Source organism: Pseudophryne corroboree, chromosome 4, assembly GCF_028390025.1.
Source record: "Pseudophryne corroboree isolate aPseCor3 chromosome 4, aPseCor3.hap2, whole genome shotgun sequence".
NCBI classification, from domain to species: domain Eukaryota; kingdom Metazoa; phylum Chordata; class Amphibia; order Anura; family Myobatrachidae; genus Pseudophryne; species Pseudophryne corroboree.
The window spans coordinates 92,201,455-92,221,918 of record NC_086447.1 but is presented as its reverse complement, the minus strand read 5'-3'; the positions used below and the strand labels follow the sequence as shown (position 1 = coordinate 92,221,918).

General features: G+C 36.1%; 10 non-coding genes across 10 annotated transcripts; all 10 read right to left on the bottom strand.

Moving 5' to 3' along the window:
- Positions 1–1,017: 1,017 nt before the first annotated feature.
- Positions 1,018–1,103, bottom strand: TRNAR-UCU (transfer RNA arginine (anticodon UCU)). Its single transcript is given in 2 exon segments — positions 1,018–1,053; positions 1,067–1,103. It is a non-coding gene; the product is annotated as a tRNA-Arg (tRNA).
- A 796-nt stretch (positions 1,104–1,899) lies between these two features.
- Positions 1,900–1,985, bottom strand: TRNAR-UCU (transfer RNA arginine (anticodon UCU)). The gene is given in 2 exon segments: positions 1,900–1,935; positions 1,949–1,985. It is a non-coding gene; the product is annotated as a tRNA-Arg (tRNA).
- A 772-nt stretch (positions 1,986–2,757) lies between these two features.
- Positions 2,758–2,843, bottom strand: TRNAR-UCU (transfer RNA arginine (anticodon UCU)). The gene is given in 2 exon segments: positions 2,758–2,793; positions 2,807–2,843. It is a non-coding gene; the product is annotated as a tRNA-Arg (tRNA).
- A 796-nt stretch (positions 2,844–3,639) lies between these two features.
- On the bottom strand, positions 3,640–3,725 carry TRNAR-UCU (transfer RNA arginine (anticodon UCU)). The gene is given in 2 exon segments: positions 3,640–3,675; positions 3,689–3,725. It is a non-coding gene; the product is annotated as a tRNA-Arg (tRNA).
- A 772-nt stretch (positions 3,726–4,497) lies between these two features.
- TRNAR-UCU (transfer RNA arginine (anticodon UCU)) lies at positions 4,498–4,583 on the bottom strand. The gene is given in 2 exon segments: positions 4,498–4,533; positions 4,547–4,583. It is a non-coding gene; the product is annotated as a tRNA-Arg (tRNA).
- A 1,633-nt stretch (positions 4,584–6,216) lies between these two features.
- Positions 6,217–6,302, bottom strand: TRNAR-UCU (transfer RNA arginine (anticodon UCU)). The gene is given in 2 exon segments: positions 6,217–6,252; positions 6,266–6,302. It is a non-coding gene; the product is annotated as a tRNA-Arg (tRNA).
- A 1,653-nt stretch (positions 6,303–7,955) lies between these two features.
- TRNAR-UCU (transfer RNA arginine (anticodon UCU)) lies at positions 7,956–8,041 on the bottom strand. Its single transcript is given in 2 exon segments — positions 7,956–7,991; positions 8,005–8,041. It is a non-coding gene; the product is annotated as a tRNA-Arg (tRNA).
- Positions 8,042–9,675: 1,634 nt separating this feature from the next.
- On the bottom strand, positions 9,676–9,761 carry TRNAR-UCU (transfer RNA arginine (anticodon UCU)). Its single transcript is given in 2 exon segments — positions 9,676–9,711; positions 9,725–9,761. It is a non-coding gene; the product is annotated as a tRNA-Arg (tRNA).
- A 3,372-nt stretch (positions 9,762–13,133) lies between these two features.
- On the bottom strand, positions 13,134–13,219 carry TRNAR-UCU (transfer RNA arginine (anticodon UCU)). The gene is given in 2 exon segments: positions 13,134–13,169; positions 13,183–13,219. It is a non-coding gene; the product is annotated as a tRNA-Arg (tRNA).
- Positions 13,220–19,617: 6,398 nt separating this feature from the next.
- TRNAR-UCU (transfer RNA arginine (anticodon UCU)) lies at positions 19,618–19,703 on the bottom strand. The gene is given in 2 exon segments: positions 19,618–19,653; positions 19,667–19,703. It is a non-coding gene; the product is annotated as a tRNA-Arg (tRNA).
- Between the last annotated feature and the right edge of the window lie 761 nt (positions 19,704–20,464).

Here is a 20,464-nt window from a genome sequence, read left to right as displayed (position 1 = left end):
TTGATTTAAAGTATCGAAAATTGATTTGTAATAGGTGATCTTACATTGAAAAGATTTTACTTTGTATATATATATATAGTAAATAAGCCTCCTATATACAGTGTCTACGTTATGTATTATTGTAAGTAAAGTTTAAATGTTTGCATTTGGAACTAAAGAACGACTCTGGTGGGACTCGAACACAAGACCTTTGAATAACTACAACCTACTAGAAGTCAAATGCGCTGTTCATTGCACCACAGAGCCACTGATGTACCACGTTTTTGTATCAACAGTACAATGTGTTGAATACTCTTATGTTTTAAATGACAATCTGTGATGAAACTAATCTTTTTATTTTTCTATTTTTTAAGTAGGCTGTAAAGAGAGTATCGTAGAGTGAGATTCAAATTTTTGTAATGATTTCAGGAATAGCTCCCACTTTGTGTGAGGTGTAAATCAATATGGGGACAATTGCACCATGTCTGATTGAGTGTTTGTTGCAAAGAAACTGAAGACAGAAACATTTTGGTAACATTTATATAGGTTTTGCATTTTTACCAGTATAGATATTTATATTAATTTATATTATAATAATTACATGGCTATCGAGTGTCAGATATTTATAACATTTCTCCCAAATGCAAAAGCTATGTCTGAGTCTTCCTCTTGCTGTTTTCAAGTGCAAGTCCTATATCAGGTTTTAGCAATTGTGTAGGTTATTTGTAATACCCATATAAGGATTTTTTTATGATTTTTGAGTGTACTGTAGATACAATTTAAGCTTTGTATTCCTACGTGAGCAGACTCAACATAATATTTTCATTGCTGGTTAAAAATAACCATCCACATTTTTATTACCAGTTATTGATTTAAAGTATCTAAAATTGATTTGTAACTGGTCTTACATTTAAATGATTTTTATGTCAACAGCCTATAATTACTTTGTATATATAGTATATAGGTCTCCCATATACAATGTCTATGTTATGTATCATTTTAAGTAAATTTTAAATGTTTGCATTTGAAGCTAAAGAATGACTCTGGTGGGACTCAAACCCACAACCTTTGAATAACTACAACCTACTAGAAGTCCAATGCGCTATCCATTGCGCCACAGAGCCACTGAAGCAGCAAGCTTTTGTATCGACAGTACAACTTGTAGAATACTTTCATGTTTTAAAAGCTACAATCTGTGATGAAACACATCTATTATGTCTTTCTTTTTTTAGTAGGATGTATATACAGAGTATTGTAGAGTAAGAGCCAAAATGTTATACTGATTTCAGAAATAGCATCCTCATTGTGTGAGGTGCAAAAAAATGTGGGGACAATTGCACCCTGTGTGAAATAGTAACTGTTTATTGCAATACAAACTAAAGACCAAAATATTTTCTAAAATGTATTTAATGTTTAGAGTGCTGAACAGTGTAGATATTCATCTTATTTCATACTATCATGATAATGTTGCTAACCTGTGTCAGATATTTCCAACATTCCTCTTGAATGCAACATTCCTGTCTGAGTTTTCCGGCTGCTGATTTCGAGTGCAAGTCCTATATCAGGTTTAAGCAATTATTTAGCTAATATGTGATAACCATGTAAGGATTACAGGTAAAAAGGATTTAATGTTTTTTGAGTGTAGATACCCTTCAAGGTCTGCATAGCTAGCTGAGCAGACTCAACATTGAATTTGGTTGCTGGTTAAATATTTCAATAAGCATTTTTGATCAGCAGTTATTGATTTAAAGTATCGAAAATTGATTTGTAATTGGTGATCTTACATTGAAAAGATTTTTATGTCACCAGCCTATCATTACTTTGTATATATATATATAGTAAATAAGTCTCCTGTATACAATGTCTACGTTATGTATTATTGTAAGTAAACTTTAAATCTTTGCATTTGAAACTAAAGTACGACTCTGGTGGGACTCGAACCCACAACCTTTGAATAACTACAACCTACTAGAAGTCCAATGCGCTATCCATTGCGCCACAGAGCCACTGATGTATCATACTTTTGTATCAACAGTACAATGTGTTGAATACTCTTATGTTTTAAATGACACAATCTGTGATGAAACTAATCTTTTTATTTTTCTATTTTTTAAGTATGCTGTAAAGAGAGTATCGTAGAGTGAGAGTAAAATTTTTGTAATGATTTCAGAAATAGCTCCCACTTTGTGTGAGGTGCAAATCAATATGGGGACAATTGCACCATGTCTGATTGAGTGTTTGTTCCAAAGAAACTGAAGACAGAAACATTTTGGTAACATTTATATAGGTTTTGTATTTTTACCAGTATATATATTTATATTAATTTATATTATAATAATTACATGGCTATCGAGTGTCAGATATTTATAACATTTCTCCCAAATGCAACAGCTATGTCTGAGTCTACCTCTTGCTGTTTTCAAGTGCAAGTCCTATATCAGGTTTTAGCAATTGTGTAGGTTATTTGTAATACACATCTAAGGATTTTTTATGATTTTTGAGTGTACTGTAGATACACTTTAAGCTTTGTATTCCTACGTGAGCAGACTCAACATAATATTTTGATTGCTGGTTAAAAATAACCATCCACATTTTTATTACCAGTTATTGATTTAAAGTATCTAAAATTGATTTGTAACTGGTCTTACATTTAAATGATTTTTATGTCAACAGCCTATAATTACTTTGTATATATAGTATATAGGTTTCCCACATACAATGTCTATGTTATGTATCATTTTAAGTAAATTTTAAATGTTTGCATTTGAAGCTAAAGAATGACTCTGCTGGGACTCGAACCCACAACCTTTGAATAACTACAACCTACTAGAAGTCCAATACGCTATCCATTGCGCCACAGAGCCACTGAAGCAGCAAGTGTTTGTATTGACAGTACAGCTTGTAGAATACTTTCATGTTTTAAAAGCTACAATCTGTGATGAAACAAATCTATTATGTCTTACTTTTTTTAGTAGGATGTATATACAGAGTATTGTAGAGTAAGAGCCAAAATTTTATACTGATTTCAGAAATAGCATCCTCATTGTGTGAGGTGCAAAAAAATGTGGGGACAATTGCACCCTGTGTGAAATAGTAACTGTTTATTGCAATACAAACTAAAGACCAAAATATTTTCTAAAATGTATTTAATGTTTAGAGTGCTGAACAGTGTAGATATTCATCTTATTTCATACTATCATGATAATGTTGCTAACCTGTGTCAGATATTTCCAACATTCCTCTTGAATGCAACATTCCTGTCTGAGTTTTCCGGCTGCTGATTTCGAGTGCAAGTCCTATATCAGGTTTAAGCAATTATTTAGCTAATATGTGATAACCATGTAAGGATTACAGGTAAAAAGGATTTAATGTTTTTTGAGTGTAGATACCCTTCAAGGTCTGCATAGCTAGCTGAGCAGACTCAACATTGAATTTGGTTGCTGGTTAAATATTTCAATAAGCATTTTTGATCAGCAGTTATTGATTTAAAGTATCGAAAATTGATTTGTAATTGGTGATCTTACATTGAAAAGATTTTTATGTCACCAGCCTATCATTACTTTGTATATATATATATAGTAAATAAGTCTCCTGTATACAATGTCTACGTTATGTATTATTGTAAGTAAACTTTAAATCTTTGCATTTGAAACTAAAGTACGACTCTGGTGGGACTCGAACCCACAACCTTTGAATAACTACAACCTACTAGAAGTCCAATGCGCTATCCATTGCGCCACAGAGCCACTGATGTATCATACTTTTGTATCAACAGTACAATGTGTTGAATACTCTTATGTTTTAAATGACACAATCTGTGATGAAACTAATCTTTTTATTTTTCTATTTTTTAAGTATGCTGTAAAGAGAGTATCGTAGAGTGAGAGTAAAATTTTTGTAATGATTTCAGAAATAGCTCCCACTTTGTGTGAGGTGCAAATCAATATGGGGACAATTGCACCATGTCTGATTGAGTGTTTGTTCCAAAGAAACTGAAGACAGAAACATTTTGGTAACATTTATATAGGTTTTGTATTTTTACCAGTATATATATTTATATTAATTTATATTATAATAATTACATGGCTATCGAGTGTCAGATATTTATAACATTTCTCCCAAATGCAACAGCTATGTCTGAGTCTACCTCTTGCTGTTTTCAAGTGCAAGTCCTATATCAGGTTTTAGCAATTGTGTAGGTTATTTGTAATACACATCTAAGGATTTTTTATGATTTTTGAGTGTACTGTAGATACACTTTAAGCTTTGTATTCCTACGTGAGCAGACTCAACATAATATTTTGATTGCTGGTTAAAAATAACCATCCACATTTTTATTACCAGTTATTGATTTAAAGTATCTAAAATTGATTTGTAACTGGTCTTACATTTAAATGATTTTTATGTCAACAGCCTATAATTACTTTGTATATATAGTATATAGGTTTCCCACATACAATGTCTATGTTATGTATCATTTTAAGTAAATTTTAAATGTTTGCATTTGAAGCTAAAGAATGACTCTGCTGGGACTCGAACCCACAACCTTTGAATAACTACAACCTACTAGAAGTCCAATACGCTATCCATTGCGCCACAGAGCCACTGAAGCAGCAAGTGTTTGTATTGACAGTACAGCTTGTAGAATACTTTCATGTTTTAAAAGCTACAATCTGTGATGAAACAAATCTATTATGTCTTACTTTTTTTAGTAGGATGTATATACAGAGTATTGTAGAGTAAGAGCCAAAATTTTATACTGATTTCAGAAATAGCATCCTCATTGTGTGAGGTGCAAAAAAATGTGGGGACAATTGCACCCTGTGTGAAATAGTAACTGTTTATTGCAATACAAACTAAAGACCAAAATATTTTCTAAAATGTATTTAATGTTTAGAGTGCTTAACAGTGTAGATATTCATCTTATTTCATACTATCATGATAATGTTGCTAACCTGTGTCAGATATTTCCAACATTCCTCTTGAATGCAACATCCCTGTCTGAGTTTTCCGGCTGCTGATTTCGAGTGCAAGTCCTATATCAGGTTTAAGCAATTATTTAGCTAATATGTGATAACCATGTAAGGATTACAGGTAAAAAGGATTTAATGTTTTTTGAGTGTAGATACCCTTCAAGGTCTGCATAGCTAGCTGAGCAGACTCAACATTGAATTTGGTTGCTGGTTAAATATAACAATAAGCATTTTTGATCAGCAGTTATTGATTTAAAGTATCGAAAATTGATTTGTAATTGGTGATCTTACATTGAAAAGATTTTACTTTGTATATATATATATAGTAAATAAGCCTCTTATATACAGTGTCTACGTTATGTATTATTGTAAGTAAAGTTTAAATGTTTGCATTTGGAACTAAAGAACGACTCTGGTGGGACTCGAACACAAGACCTTTGAATAACTACAACCTACTAGAAGTCAAATGCGCTGTCCATTGCACCACAGAGCCACTGATGTACCACGTTTTTGTATCAACAGTACAATGTGTTGAATACTCTTATGTTTTAAATGACAATCTGTGATGAAACTAATCTTTTTATTTTTCTATTTTTTAAGTAGGCTGTAAAGAGAGTATCGTAGAGTGAGATTCAAATTTTTGTAATGATTTCAGGAATAGCTTCCACTTTGTGTGAGGTGTAAATCAATATGGGGACAATTGCACCATGTCTGATTGAGTGTTTGTTGCAAAGAAACTGAAGACAGAAACATTTTGGTAACATTTATATAGGTTTTGCATTTTTACCAGTATAGATATTTATATTAATTTATATTATAATAATTACATGGCTATCGAGTGTCAGATATTTATAACATTTCTCCCAAATGCAAAAGCTATGTCTGAGTCTTCCTCTTGCTGTTTTCAAGTGCAAGTCCTATATCAGGTTTTAGCAATTGTGTAGGTTATTTGTAATACCCATATAAGGATTTTTTTATGATTTTTGAGTGTACTGTAGATACAATTTAAGCTTTGTATTCCTACGTGAGCAGACTCAACATAATATTTTCATTGCTGGTTAAAAATAACCATCCACATTTTTATTACCAGTTATTGATTTAAAGTATCTAAAATTGATTTGTAACTGGTCTTACATTTAAATGATTTTTATGTCAACAGCCTATAATTACTTTGTATATATAGTATATAGGTCTCCCATATACAATGTCTATGTTATGTATCATTTTAAGTAAATTTTAAATGTTTGCATTTGAAGCTAAAGAATGACTCTGGTGGGACTCAAACCCACAACCTTTGAATAACTACAACCTACTAGAAGTCCAATGCGCTATCCATTGCGCCACAGAGCCACTGAAGCAGCAAGCTTTTGTATCGACAGTACAACTTGTAGAATACTTTCATGTTTTAAAAGCTACAATCTGTGATGAAACAAATCTATTATGTCTTTCTTTTTTTAGTAGGATGTATATACAGAGTATTGTAGAGTAAGAGCCAAAATGTTATACTGATTTCAGAAATAGCATCCTCATTGTGTGAGGTGCAAAAAAATGTGGGGACAATTGCACCCTGTGTGAAATAGTAACTGTTTATTGCAATACAAACTAAAGACCAAAATATTTTCTAAAATGTATTTAATGTTTAGAGTGCTGAACAGTGTAGATATTCATCTTATTTCATACTATCATGATAATGTTGCTAACCTGTGTCAGATATTTCCAACATTCCTCTTGAATGCAACATCCCTGTCTGAGTTTTCCGGCTGCTGATTTCGAGTGCAAGTCCTATATCAGGTTTAAGCAATTATTTAGCTAATATGTGATAACCATGTAAGGATTACAGGTAAAAAGGATTTAATGTTTTTTGAGTGTAGATACCCTTCAAGGTCTGCATAGCTAGCTGAGCAGACTCAACATTGAATTTGGTTGCTGGTTAAATATTTCAATAAGCATTTTTGATCAGCAGTTATTGATTTAAAGTATCGAAAATTGATTTGTAATTGGTGATCTTACATTGAAAAGATTTTTATGTCACCAGCCTATCATTACTTTGTATATATATATATAGCAAATAAGTCTCCTGTATACAATGTCTACGTTATGTATTATTGTAAGTAAACTTTAAATCTTTGCATTTGAAACTAAATAACAACTCTGGTGGGACTCGAACCCACAACCTTTGAATAACTACAACCTACTAGATGTCCAATGAGCTATCCATTGCGCCACAGAGCCACTGATGTATCATATTTTTGTATCAACAGTACAATGTGTTGAATACTCTTATGATTTAAATGACACAATCTGTGATGAAACTAATCTTTTTATTTTTCTATTTTTTAAGTATGCTGTAAAGAGAGTATCGTAGAGTGATAGTAAAATTTTTGTAATGATATCAGAAATAGCTCCCACTTTGTGTGAGGTGCAAATCAATATGGGGACAATTGCACCATGTCTGATTGAGTGTTTGTTGCAAAGAAACTGAAGACAGAAACATTTTGGTAACATTTATATAGGTTTTGTATTTTACCAGTATAGATATTTATATTAATTTATATTATAATAATTACATGGCTATCGAGTGTCAGATAATTATAACATTTCTCCCAAATGCAACAGCTATGTCTGAGTCTTCCTCTTGCTGTTTTCAAGTGCAAGTCCTATATCAGGTTTTAGCAATTGTGTAGGTTATTTGTAATACCCATCTAAGGATTTTTTATGATTTTTGAGTGTACTGTAGATACACTTTAAGCTTTGTATTCCTACGTGAGCAGACTCAACATAATATTTTGATTGCTGGTTAAAAATAACCATCCACATTTTTATTACCAGTTATTGATTTAAAGTATCTAAAATTGATTTGTAACTGGTCTTACATTTAAATGATTTTTATGTCAACAGCCTATAATTACTTTGTATATATAGTATATAGGTTTCCCACATACAATGTCTACGTTATGTATCATTTTAAGTAAATTTTAAATGTTTGCATTTGAAGCTAAAGAATGACTCTGCTGGGACTCGAACCCACAACCTTTGAATAACTACAACCTACTAGAAGTCCAATACGCTATCCATTGCGCCACAGAGCCACTGAAGCAGCAAGTGTTTGTATTGACAGTACAGCTTGTAGAATACTTTCATGTTTTAAAAGCTACAATCTGTGATGAAACAAATCTATTATGTCTTACTTTTTTTAGTAGGATGTATATACAGAGTATTGTAGAGTAAGAGCCAAAATTTTATACTGATTTCAGAAATAGCATCCTCATTGTGTGAGGTGCAAAAAAATGTGGGGACAATTGCACCCTGTGTGAAATAGTAACTGTTTATTGCAATACAAACTAAAGACCAAAATATTTTCTAAAATGTATTTAATGTTTAGAGTGCTTAACAGTGTAGATATTCATCTTATTTCATACTATCATGATAATGTTGCTAACCTGTGTCAGATATTTCCAACATTCCTCTTGAATGCAACATCCCTGTCTGAGTTTTCCGGCTGCTGATTTCGAGTGCAAGTCCTATATCAGGTTTAAGCAATTATTTAGCTAATATGTGATAACCATGTAAGGATTACAGGTAAAAAGGATTAAATGTTTTTTGAGTGTAGATACCCTTCAAGGTCTGCATAGCTAGCTGAGCAGACTCAACATTGAATTTGGTTGCTGGTTAAATATAACAATAAGCATTTTTGATCAGCAGTTATTGATTTAAAGTATCGAAAATTGATTTGTAATTGGTGATCTTACATTGAAAAGATTTTACTTTGTATATATATATATAGTAAATAAGTCTCCTATATACAGTGTCTACGTTATGTATTATTGTAAGTAAAGTTTAAATGTTTGCATTTGGAACTAAAGAACGACTCTGGTGGGACTCGAACACAAGACCTTTGAATAACTACAACCTACTAGAAGTCAAATGCGCTGTCCATTGCACCACAGAGCCACTGATGTACCACATTTTTGTATCAACAGTACAATGTGTTGAATACTCTTATGTTTTAAATGACAATCTGTGATGAAACTAATCTTTTTATTTTTCTATTTTTTAAGTAGGCTGTAAAGAGAGTATCGTAGAGTGAGATTCAAATTTTTGTAATGATTTCAGGAATAGCTCCCACTTTGTGTGAGGTGTAAATCAATATGGGGACAATTGCACCATGTCTGATTGAGTGTTTGTTGCAAAGAAACTGAAGACAGAAACATTTTGGTAACATTTATATAGGTTTTGCATTTTTACCAGTATAGATATTTATATTAATTTATATTATAATAATTACATGGCTATCGAGTGTCAGATATTTATAACATTTCTCCCAAATGCAACAGCTATGTCTGAGTCTTCCTCTTGCTGTTTTCAAGTGCAAGTCCTATATCAGGTTTTAGCAATTGTGTAGGTTATTTGTAATACCCATATAAGGATTTTTTTTATGATTTTTGAGTGTACTGTAGATACAATTTAAGCTTTGTATTCCTACGTGAGCAGACTCAACATAATATTTTCATTGCTGGTTAAAAATAACCATCCACATTTTTATTACCAGTTATTGATTTAAAGTATCTAAAATTGATTTGTAACTGGTCTTACATTTAAATGATTTTTATGTCAACAGCCTATAATTACTTTGTATATATAGTATATAGGTCTCCCATATACAATGTCTATGTTATGTATCATTTTAAGTAAATTTTAAATGTTTGCATTTGAAGCTAAAGAATGACTCTGGTGGGACTCAAACCCACAACCTTTGAATAACTACAACCTACTAGAAGTCCAATGCGCTATCCATTGCGCCACAGAGCCACTGAAGCAGCAAGCTTTTGTATCGACAGTACAACTTGTAGAATACTTTCATGTTTTAAAAGCTACAATCTGTGATGAAACAAATCTATTATGTCTTTCTTTTTTTAGTAGGATGTATATACAGAGTATTGTAGAGTAAGAGCCAAAATGTTATACTGATTTCAGAAATAGCATCCTCATTGTGTGAGGTGCAAAAAAATGTGGGGACAATTGCACCCTGTGTGAAATAGTAACTGTTTATTGCAATACAAACTAAAGACCAAAATATTTTCTAAAATGTATTTAATGTTTAGAGTGCTGAACAGTGTAGATATTCATCTTATTTCATACTATCATGATAATGTTGCTAACCTGTGTCAGATATTTCCAACATTCCTCTTGAATGCAACATCCCTGTCTGAGTTTTCCGGCTGCTGATTTCGAGTGCAAGTCCTATATCAGGTTTAAGCAATTATTTAGCTAATATGTGATAACCATGTAAGGATTACAGGTAAAAAGGATTTAATGTTTTTTGAGTGTAGATACCCTTCAAGGTCTGCATAGCTAGCTGAGCAGACTCAACATTGAATTTGGTTGCTGGTTAAATATTTCAATAAGCATTTTTGATCAGCAGTTATTGATTTAAAGTATCGAAAATTGATTTGTAATTGGTGATCTTACATTGAAAAGATTTTTATGTCACCAGCCTATCATTACTTTGTATATATATATATAGCAAATAAGTCTCCTGTATACAATGTCTACGTTATGTATTATTGTAAGTAAACTTTAAATCTTTGCATTTGAAACTAAATAACGACTCTGGTGGGACTCGAACCCACAACCTTTGAATAACTACAACCTACTAGATGCCCAATGAGCTATCCATTGCGCCACAGAGCCACTGATGTATCATATTTTTGTATCAACAGTACAATGTGTTGAATACTCTTATGATTTAAATGACACAATCTGTGATGAAACTAATCTTTTTATTTTTCTATTTTTTAAGTATGCTGTAAAGAGAGTATCGTAGAGTGAGAGTAAAATTTTTGTAATGATATCAGAAATAGCTCCCACTTTGTGTGAGGTGCAAATCAATATGGGGACAATTGCACCATGTCTGATTGAGTGTTTGTTGCAAAGAAACTGAAGACAGAAACATTTTGGTAACATTTATATAGGTTTTGTATTTTACCAGTATAGATATTTATATTAATTTATATTATAATAATTACATGGCTATCGAGTGTCAGATAATTATAACATTTCTCCCAAATGCAACAGCTATGTCTGAGTCTTCCTCTTGCTGTTTTCAAGTGCAAGTCCTATATCAGGTTTTAGCAATTGTGTAGGTTATTTGTAATACCCATCTAAGGATTTTTTATGATTTTTGAGTGTACTGTAGATACACTTTAAGCTTTGTATTCCTACGTGAGCAGACTCAACATAATATTTTGATTGCTGGTTAAAAATAACCATCCACATTTTTATTACCAGTTATTGATTTAAAGTATCTAAAATTGATTTGTAACTGGTCTTACATTTAAATGATTTTTATGTCAACAGCCTATAATTACTTTGTATATATAGTATATAGGTTTCCCACATACAATGTCTATGTTATGTATCATTTTAAGTAAATTTTAAATGTTTGCATTTGAAGCTAAAGAATGACTCTGCTGGGACTCGAACCCACAACCTTTGAATAACTACAACCTACTAGAAGTCCAATACGCTATCCATTGCACCACAGAGCCACTGAAGCAGCAAGTGTTTGTATTGACAGTACAGCTTGTAGAATACTTTCATGTTTTAAAAGCTACAATCTGTGATGAAACAAATCTATTATGTCTTACTTTTTTTAGTAGGATGTATATACAGAGTATTGTAGAGTAAGAGCCAAAATTTTATACTGATTTCAGAAATAGCATCCTCATTGTGTGAGGTGCAAAAAAATGTGGGGACAATTGCACCCTGTGTGAAATAGTAACTGTTTATTGCAATACAAACTAAAGACCAAAATATTTTCTAAAATGTATTTAATGTTTAGAGTGCTTAACAGTGTAGATATTCATCTTATTTCATACTATCATGATAATGTTGCTAACCTGTGTCAGATATTTCCAACATTCCTCTTGAATGCAACATCCCTGTCTGAGTTTTCCGGCTGCTGATTTCGAGTGCAAGTCCTATATCAGGTTTAAGCAATTATTTAGCTAATATGTGATAACCATGTAAGGATTACAGGTAAAAAGGATTAAATGTTTTTTGAGTGTAGATACCCTTCAAGGTCTGCATAGCTATCTGAGCAGACTCAACATTGAATTTGGTTGCTGGTTAAATATAACAATAAGCATTTTTGATCAGCAGTTATTGATTTAAAGTATCGAAAATTGATTTGTAATTGGTGATCTTACATTGAAAAGATTTTACTTTGTATATATATATATATAGTAAATAAGTCTCCTATATACAGTGTCTACGTTATGTATTATTGTAAGTAAAGTTTAAATGTTTGCATTTGGAACTAAAGAACGACTCTGGTGGGACTCGAACACAAGACCTTTGAATAACTACAACCTACTAGAAGTCAAATGCACTGTCCATTGCACCACAGAGCCACTGATGTACCACGTTTTTGTATCAACAGTACAATGTGTTGAATACTCTTATGTTTTAAATGACAATCTGTGATGAAACTAATCTTTTTATTTTTCTATTTTTTAAGTAGGCTGTAAAGAGAGTATCGTAGAGTGAGATTCAAATTTTTGTAATGATTTCAGGAATAGCTCCCACTTTGTGTGAGGTGTAAATCAATATGGGGACAATTGCACCATGTCTGATTGAGTGTTTGTTGCAAAGAAACTGAAGACAGAAACATTTTAGTAACATTTATATAGGTTTTGTATTTTACCAGTATAGATATTTATATTAATTTATATTATAATAATTACATGGCTATCGAGTGTCAGATATTTATAACATTTCTCCCAAATGCAACAGCTATGTCTGATTCTTCCTCTTGCTGTTTTCAAGTGCAAGTCCTATATCAGGTTTTAGCAATTGTGTAGGTTATTTGTAATACCCATCTAAGGATTTTTTATGATTTTTGAGTGTACTTTAGATACACTTTAAGCTTTGTATTCCTACGTGAGCAGACTCAACATAATATTTTCATTGCTGGTTAAAAATAACCATCCACATTTTTATTACCAGTTATTGATTTAGAGTATCTAAAATTGATTTGTAACTGGTCTTACATTTAAATGATTTTTATGTCAACAGCCTATAATTACTTTGTATATATAGTATATAGGTCTCCCATATACAATGTCTATGTTATGTATCATTTTAAGTACATTTTAAATGTTTGCATTTGAAGCTAAAGAATGACTCTGGTGGGACTCAAACCCACAACCTTTGAATAACTACAACCTACTAGAAGTCCAATGCGCTATCCATTGCGCCACAGAGCCACTGAAGCAGCAAGCGTTTGTATCGACAGTACAACTTGTAGAATACTTTCATGTTTTAAAAGCTACAATCTGTGATGAAACAAATCTATTATGTCTTTCTTTTTTTAGTAGGATGTATATACAGAGTATTGTAGAGTAAGAGCCAAAATTTTATACTGATTTCAGAAATAGCATCCTCATTGTGTGAGGTGCAAAAAAATGTGGGGACAATTGCACCCTGTGTGAAATAGTAACTGTTTATTGGAATACAAACTAAAGACCAAAATATTTTCTAAAATGTATTTAATATTTAGAGTGCTTAACAGTGTAGATATTCATCTTATTTCATACTATAATGATAATGTTGCTAACCTGTGTCAGATATTTCCAACATTCCTCTTGAATGCAACATCCCTGTCTGAGTTTTCCGGCTGCTGATTTCGAGTACAAGTCCTATATCAGGTTTAAGCAATTATTTAGCTAATATGTGATAACCATGTAAGGATTACAGGTAAAAAGGATTTAATGTTTTTTGAGTGTAGATACCCTTCAAGGTCTGCATAGCTAGCTGAGCAGACTCAACATTGAATTTGGTTGCTGGTTAAATATAACAATAAGCATTTTTGATCAGCAGTTATTGATTTAAAGTATCGAAAATTGATTTGTAATTGGTGATCTTACATTGAAAAGATTTTTATGTCACCAGCCTATCATTACTTTGTATATATATATATATATATATATATATATAGTAAATAAGTCTCCTGTATACATTGTCTACGTTATGTATTATTGTAAGTAAACTTTAAATCTTTGCATTTGAAACTAAAGAATGACTCTGGGGGGACTCGAACCCACAACTTTTGAATAACTACAACCTACTAGAAGTCCAGTGCGCTATCCATTGCGCCACAGAGCCACTGATGTATCATATTTTTGTATCAACAGTACAATGTGTTGAATACTCTTATGTTTTAAATGACACAATCTGTGATGAAACTAATCTTTTTATTTTTCTATTTTTTAAGTATGCTGTAAAGAGAGTATCGTAGAGTGAGAGTAAAACTTTTGTAATGATTTCAGAAATAGCTCCCACTTTGTGTGAGGTGCAAATCAATATGGGGACAATTGCACCATGTCTGATTGAGTGTTTGTTGCAAAGAAACTGAAGACAGAAACATTTTGGTAACATTTATATAGGTTTTGTATTTTTACCAGTATATATATTTATATTAATTTATATTATAATAATTACATGGCTATCGAGTGTCAGATATTTATAACATTTCTCCCAAATGCAACAGCTATGTCTGAGTCTTCCTCTTGCTGTTTTCAAGTGCAAGTCCTATATCAGGTTTTAGCAATTGTGTAGGTTATTTGTAATACCCATCTAAGGATTTTTTATGATTTTTGAGTGTACTGTAGATACACTTTAAGCTTTGTATTCCTACGTGAGCAGACTCAACATAATATTTTGATTGCTGGTTAAAAGTAACCATCCACATTTTTATTACCAGTTAATGATTTAAAGTATCTAAAATTGATTTGTAACTGGTCTTACATTTAAATGATTTTTATGTCAACAGCCTATAATTACTTTGTATATCTCCTATATAATAGCCCAGAACTGTGATTTTGTGATTCATTTGCTAACGCTGGGCGGAGTCACAACAGTGGGCGGAGTTAGTCAAATGAGTCACAGATCTGGCCAAATCTATAGGACACTAGGAGCAGCTGCAGAAGCAGTCAAGCAGATGGTATGGACATGGCACAGGCAGGGGTGCATACCTCCCAGCTATCTCACACACACACACACACACACACACACACACACACACACACACACACACAGCGAAAAGGGGGCGTGGCTTCATGGGAGGGCCCCGTTTTCGTCAGTGAGGGGGCATGCCCAGCGCTCTGTGAGCTGCTGGCATGCCCCCAGGGGCTGATTATGAGTCCGGGGGGCACAGGGTGCTTGAGACAGGGGAGCCCTATCTCATTGCTGTGCCTGCTGTGGGGTTGGGGGCGTGACCTAATCGCGCTACGCGAGGCCACGCCCCCTTATGCAAATTCCGGGGTTTTTTTGTTTTTTTTTATTTTTATGGAATTTTGGCCCCTCAGCTAGGGCTAAATCCAGAGGAGGTGGTCGCTCCCCCCTACACACCCGCACAGGCAGAAGAAAGCAGGGAGACTGCTGCCTCCCTGCAACACCACAGACCTGCCAACACGCAGCAGCGTGTGCTGACTGTAGCACAATGCTGCCGTTGTTGCTGGGGGAGCTTCTGAGCTGGGACAGAGCTACTCGAGCCGGGGGGACCCCTAAAACTGTGGGGCCAACGGTACGTACCGCCTGCCCCCCCCCTTAATCAGGCTCGGCTGCTGGAACCCCCCCTTAATCCGTAACACCCCTCTGTCTCCACTATTCACCGCTGCTCTGCTAAGCAGAACAGCGAGTACAGGAGCTTTCCAACTGCCTCCCCCCCCCCCCCCACCGCAGGACACTGCGACCCGCGGGTGGGACAGCGGGACAGACCCCCAAAAATGGGACTGTCCCGCGAAAATTGGGACATTTGGGAGGTATGGGGGTGTGTGAGGGGGTATGCCATACTTAACCCCCACATCAGCATACTCAGCAGGGTCTCTCTGGCGGGGAGGAGCGTCACTTTCTGGCACACTCCATGCTTCTTAGCTGTAGTTTTGTGGGTCACCAGCCGCTGTGCACTTTCCGTACTGCCTCTGTTATCTCCAGCCCCGGCAACCCCACCGCTAGCTGCAGCGCTGCCACCCACAGTGAGGTGCGCCCAGCTCCTTCACACACTTTAGCCGGCGGGTAGCGCTGCAGAAGTCCGCGCTGCTTGCAGGCTCTGACCCCCTCCTCCCTCCAGCAGCAGCGTCTCCTGGGAGCTAACCAGTTACTCCCAGTCTCCCCTTACCATAGTGCCCAGCAGCCGTGAGGTCCGCGCCACGTGAATGCTATGACCCCCTCCTCCCTCCAGCCGCAGCATCTCCTGGGGGCTAACCAGTCACTCCCAGTCTCACCTTACCACAGTGCCCGGCAGCTGCGCGAGGTCTGCGGTGTGTGACTGAGGAGGGGGGGAGTGATGCGGACGGGCAGAGGAAGCAGTACTACAGCCTAAGAGAGTCAGCCATGCCAAGTCTCCACCAGCAGCAGATCCCAACAGGTTGGAGTGGACCAGCAGCAGCCAGCAGCAGTGACTCCGGTAAGACACATCTGTCTGTCACCACTGTTCTGTCCCTAATACCAATCTCTCCCGTGCCCTGTGTTCTGTCATGTCCCTGTCACCCTGGCCTTGACCTGCCACCCTTATCCTGGCCCTTTCACCCTTATCCTGGCCCTTTCACCCTTATCCTGGCCCTGTCACCCTTATGCTGGCCCTGCTACCCCTATCCTGGCCCTGTCACCCCTGTGCTTGCCCTGTCAACCCTATACTGGCCCTGTCACCCCTGTCCTGGTCCTGCCGCCCCTACACTGACCCTGTCACCCCTATCCTGTCCCTGTCATTTCTGTCCTGGCCTCGTCGCCCGTGTCCTGGCCCCGTCACCCCTGTTCTGACCCTGTCACCCCTGTTCTGACCCTGTCACCCCTGTCCTGGCCCAGTCAACCCTGTTCTGACCCTGTCACCCCTGTCCTGGCCCTGTTACTGCATACCCTCAAACTACCTTTTTGGCAGGTACAGTACCCGCAGCACCTCCAGACCTCTCCCCAATGCACCACACCTCTGCACCTTCCCCTCCACCACATGCGGCACTCCACCCCTCCCCCACATGCTGTGCTTCCAGACCCCCTACACCACCCGCGGCTCCCACTCCTCCGCCCCTTCACCACCCCCAGCAATCTCCAGGCCCCCTCATCCGTTCACCCCCCTTATATGTCTCCCCCACACCTGCCCCCCTCCACCCGCAGCATCTGCAGACACCCTCCTCCATCCGCGGTCCCCCCCTCACCCACCCCTCCCCCACCAATGGCACCCCCGCACCTGCCCCTCCACCACCTGCAGCACCTCCGGACCTCCTTCCCCATCCGCCGCAACACCCGTACCTGCCCCTCTCCTACCCATGGCACCTGCGGACCCCTACCCCACCAGCAGCACTCCCGCCCCTTCCCATCCCACAGCACCTCCGGAACCCTTCACCCATCTGCAACATCCCCACACCAGCCCCTCCCCCACCATTGGCACCCCTGCCCCTCCCCCACCTTCAGTGCCTCCGGACCCCTCCCTCATCTGCATCCCCCACTCCTCTGCCCCTCCCCCATCCGCAGCACCTCCCAACCCTTCCCCATCCGGGCCCCACCCCCACTTCCACCCCCCCTCCATCCGCAGCATCTACAGACACCATCCGCAGTACCCCCCGCACCCGCTACATTCTGTACATTGTGGCCTGCAGGTGCGGTTCACGCCGTCGCAAGGGGCTGCGCCTCCTTCACCATCGCACACCCTTTCATTGTGCAATATTTAACCACTAACAAAGGAATGCAGGTGATACTCCATATAACACAAATATTGAACCCCAGAAAGGCATGCAAGGGTTAAGGGGGCGTAGCCCCTTGCGACGGTGTGAAGAGCGCCCGTAGGGCGCGATGAAGCACCTAGTATAGTATATAGGTCTCCCATATACAATGTCTATGTTATGTATCATTTTAAGTAAATTTTAAATGTTTGCATTTGAAGCTAAAGAATGACTCTGGTGGGACTCGAACCCACAACCTTTGAATAACTACAACCTACTAGAAGTCCAATGCGCTATCCATTGCGACACAGTGCCACTGAAGCAACAAGCGTTTTGTATCGACAGTACAACTTGTAGAATACTTTCATGTTTTAAAAGCTACAATCTGTGATGAAACAAATCTATTATGTCTTTCTTTTTTTAGTAGGATGTATATACAGAGTATTGTAGAGTAAGAGCCAAAATTTTATACTGATTTCAGAACTAACATCCTCATTGTGTGAGGTGCAAAAAAATGTGGGGACAATTGCACCCTGTGTGAAATAGTAACTGTTTATTGCAATACAAACTAAAGACCAAAATATTTTCTAAAATGTATTTAATGTTTAGAGTGCTTAACAGTGTAGATATTCATCTTATTTCATACTATAATGATAATGTTGCTAACCTGTGTCAGATATTTCCAACATTCCTCTTGAATGCAACATCCCTGTCTGAGTTTTCCGGCTGCTGATTTCGAGTGCAAGTCCTATATCAGGTTTAAGCAATTATTTAGCTAATATGTGATAACCATGTAAGGATTACAGGTAAAAAGGATTAAATGTTTTTTGAGTGTAGATACCCTTCAAGGTCTGCATAGCTATCTGAGCAGACTCAACATTGAATTTGGTTGCTGGTTAAATATAACAATAAGCATTTTTGATCAGCAGTTATTGATTTAAAGTATCGAAAATTGATTTGTAATTGGTGATCTTACATTGAAAAGATTTTACTTTGTATATATATATATATAGTAAATAAGTCTCCTATATACAGTGTCTACGTTATGTATTATTGTAAGTAAAGTTTAAATGTTTGCATTTGGAACTAAAGAACGACTCTGGTGGGACTCGAACACAAGACCTTTGAATAACTACAACCTACTAGAAGTCAAATGCACTGTCCATTGCACCACAGAGCCACTGATGTACCACGTTTTTGTATCAACAGTACAATGTGTTGAATACTCTTATGTTTTAAATGACAATCTGTGATGAAACTAATCTTTTTATTTTTCTATTTTTTAAGTAGGCTGTAAAGAGAGTATCGTAGAGTGAGATTCAAATTTTTGTAATGATTTCAGGAATAGCTCCCACTTTGTGTGAGGTGTAAATCAATATGGGGACAATTGCACCATGTCTGATTGAGTGTTTGTTGCAAAGAAACTGAAGACAGAAACATTTTAGTAACATTTATATAGGTTTTGTATTTTACCAGTATAGATATTTATATTAATTTATATTATAATAATTACATGGCTATCGAGTGTCAGATATTTATAACATTTCTCCCAAATGCAACAGCTATGTCTGATTCTTCCTCTTGCTGTTTTCAAGTGCAAGTCCTATATCAGGTTTTAGCAATTGTGTAGGTTATTTGTAATACCCATCTAAGGATTTTTTATGATTTTTGAGTGTACTTTAGATACACTTTAAGCTTTGTATTCCTACGTGAGCAGACTCAACATAATATTTTCATTGCTGGTTAAAAATAACCATCCACATTTTTATTACCAGTTATTGATTTAGAGTATCTAAAATTGATTTGTAACTGGTCTTACATTTAAATGATTTTTATGTCAACAGCCTATAATTACTTTGTATATATAGTATATAGGTCTCCCATATACAATGTCTATGTTATGTATCATTTTAAGTACATTTTAAATGTTTGCATTTGAAGCTAAAGAATGACTCTGGTGGGACTCAAACCCACAACCTTTGAATAACTACAACCTACTAGAAGTCCAATGCGCTATCCATTGCGCCACAGAGCCACTGAAGCAGCAAGCGTTTGTATCGACAGTACAACTTGTAGAATACTTTCATGTTTTAAAAGCTACAATCTGTGATGAAACAAATCTATTATGTCTTTCTTTTTTTAGTAGGATGTATATACAGAGTATTGTAGAGTAAGAGCCAAAATTTTATACTGATTTCAGAAATAGCATCCTCATTGTGTGAGGTGCAAAAAAATGTGGGGACAATTGCACCCTGTGTGAAATAGTAACTGTTTATTGGAATACAAACTAAAGACCAAAATATTTTCTAAAATGTATTTAATATTTAGAGTGCTTAACAGTGTAGATATTCATCTTATTTCATACTATAATGATAATGTTGCTAACCTGTGTCAGATATTTCCAACATTCCTCTTGAATGCAACATCCCTGTCTGAGTTTTCCGGCTGCTGATTTCGAGTACAAGTCCTATATCAGGTTTAAGCAATTATTTAGCTAATATGTGATAACCATGTAAGGATTACAGGTAAAAAGGATTTAATGTTTTTTGAGTGTAGATACCCTTCAAGGTCTGCATAGCTAGCTGAGCAGACTCAACATTGAATTTGGTTGCTGGTTAAATATAACAATAAGCATTTTTGATCAGCAGTTATTGATTTAAAGTATCGAAAATTGATTTGTAATTGGTGATCTTACATTGAAAAGATTTTTATGTCACCAGCCTATCATTACTTTGTATATATATATATATATATATATATATAGTAAATAAGTCTCCTGTATACATTGTCTACGTT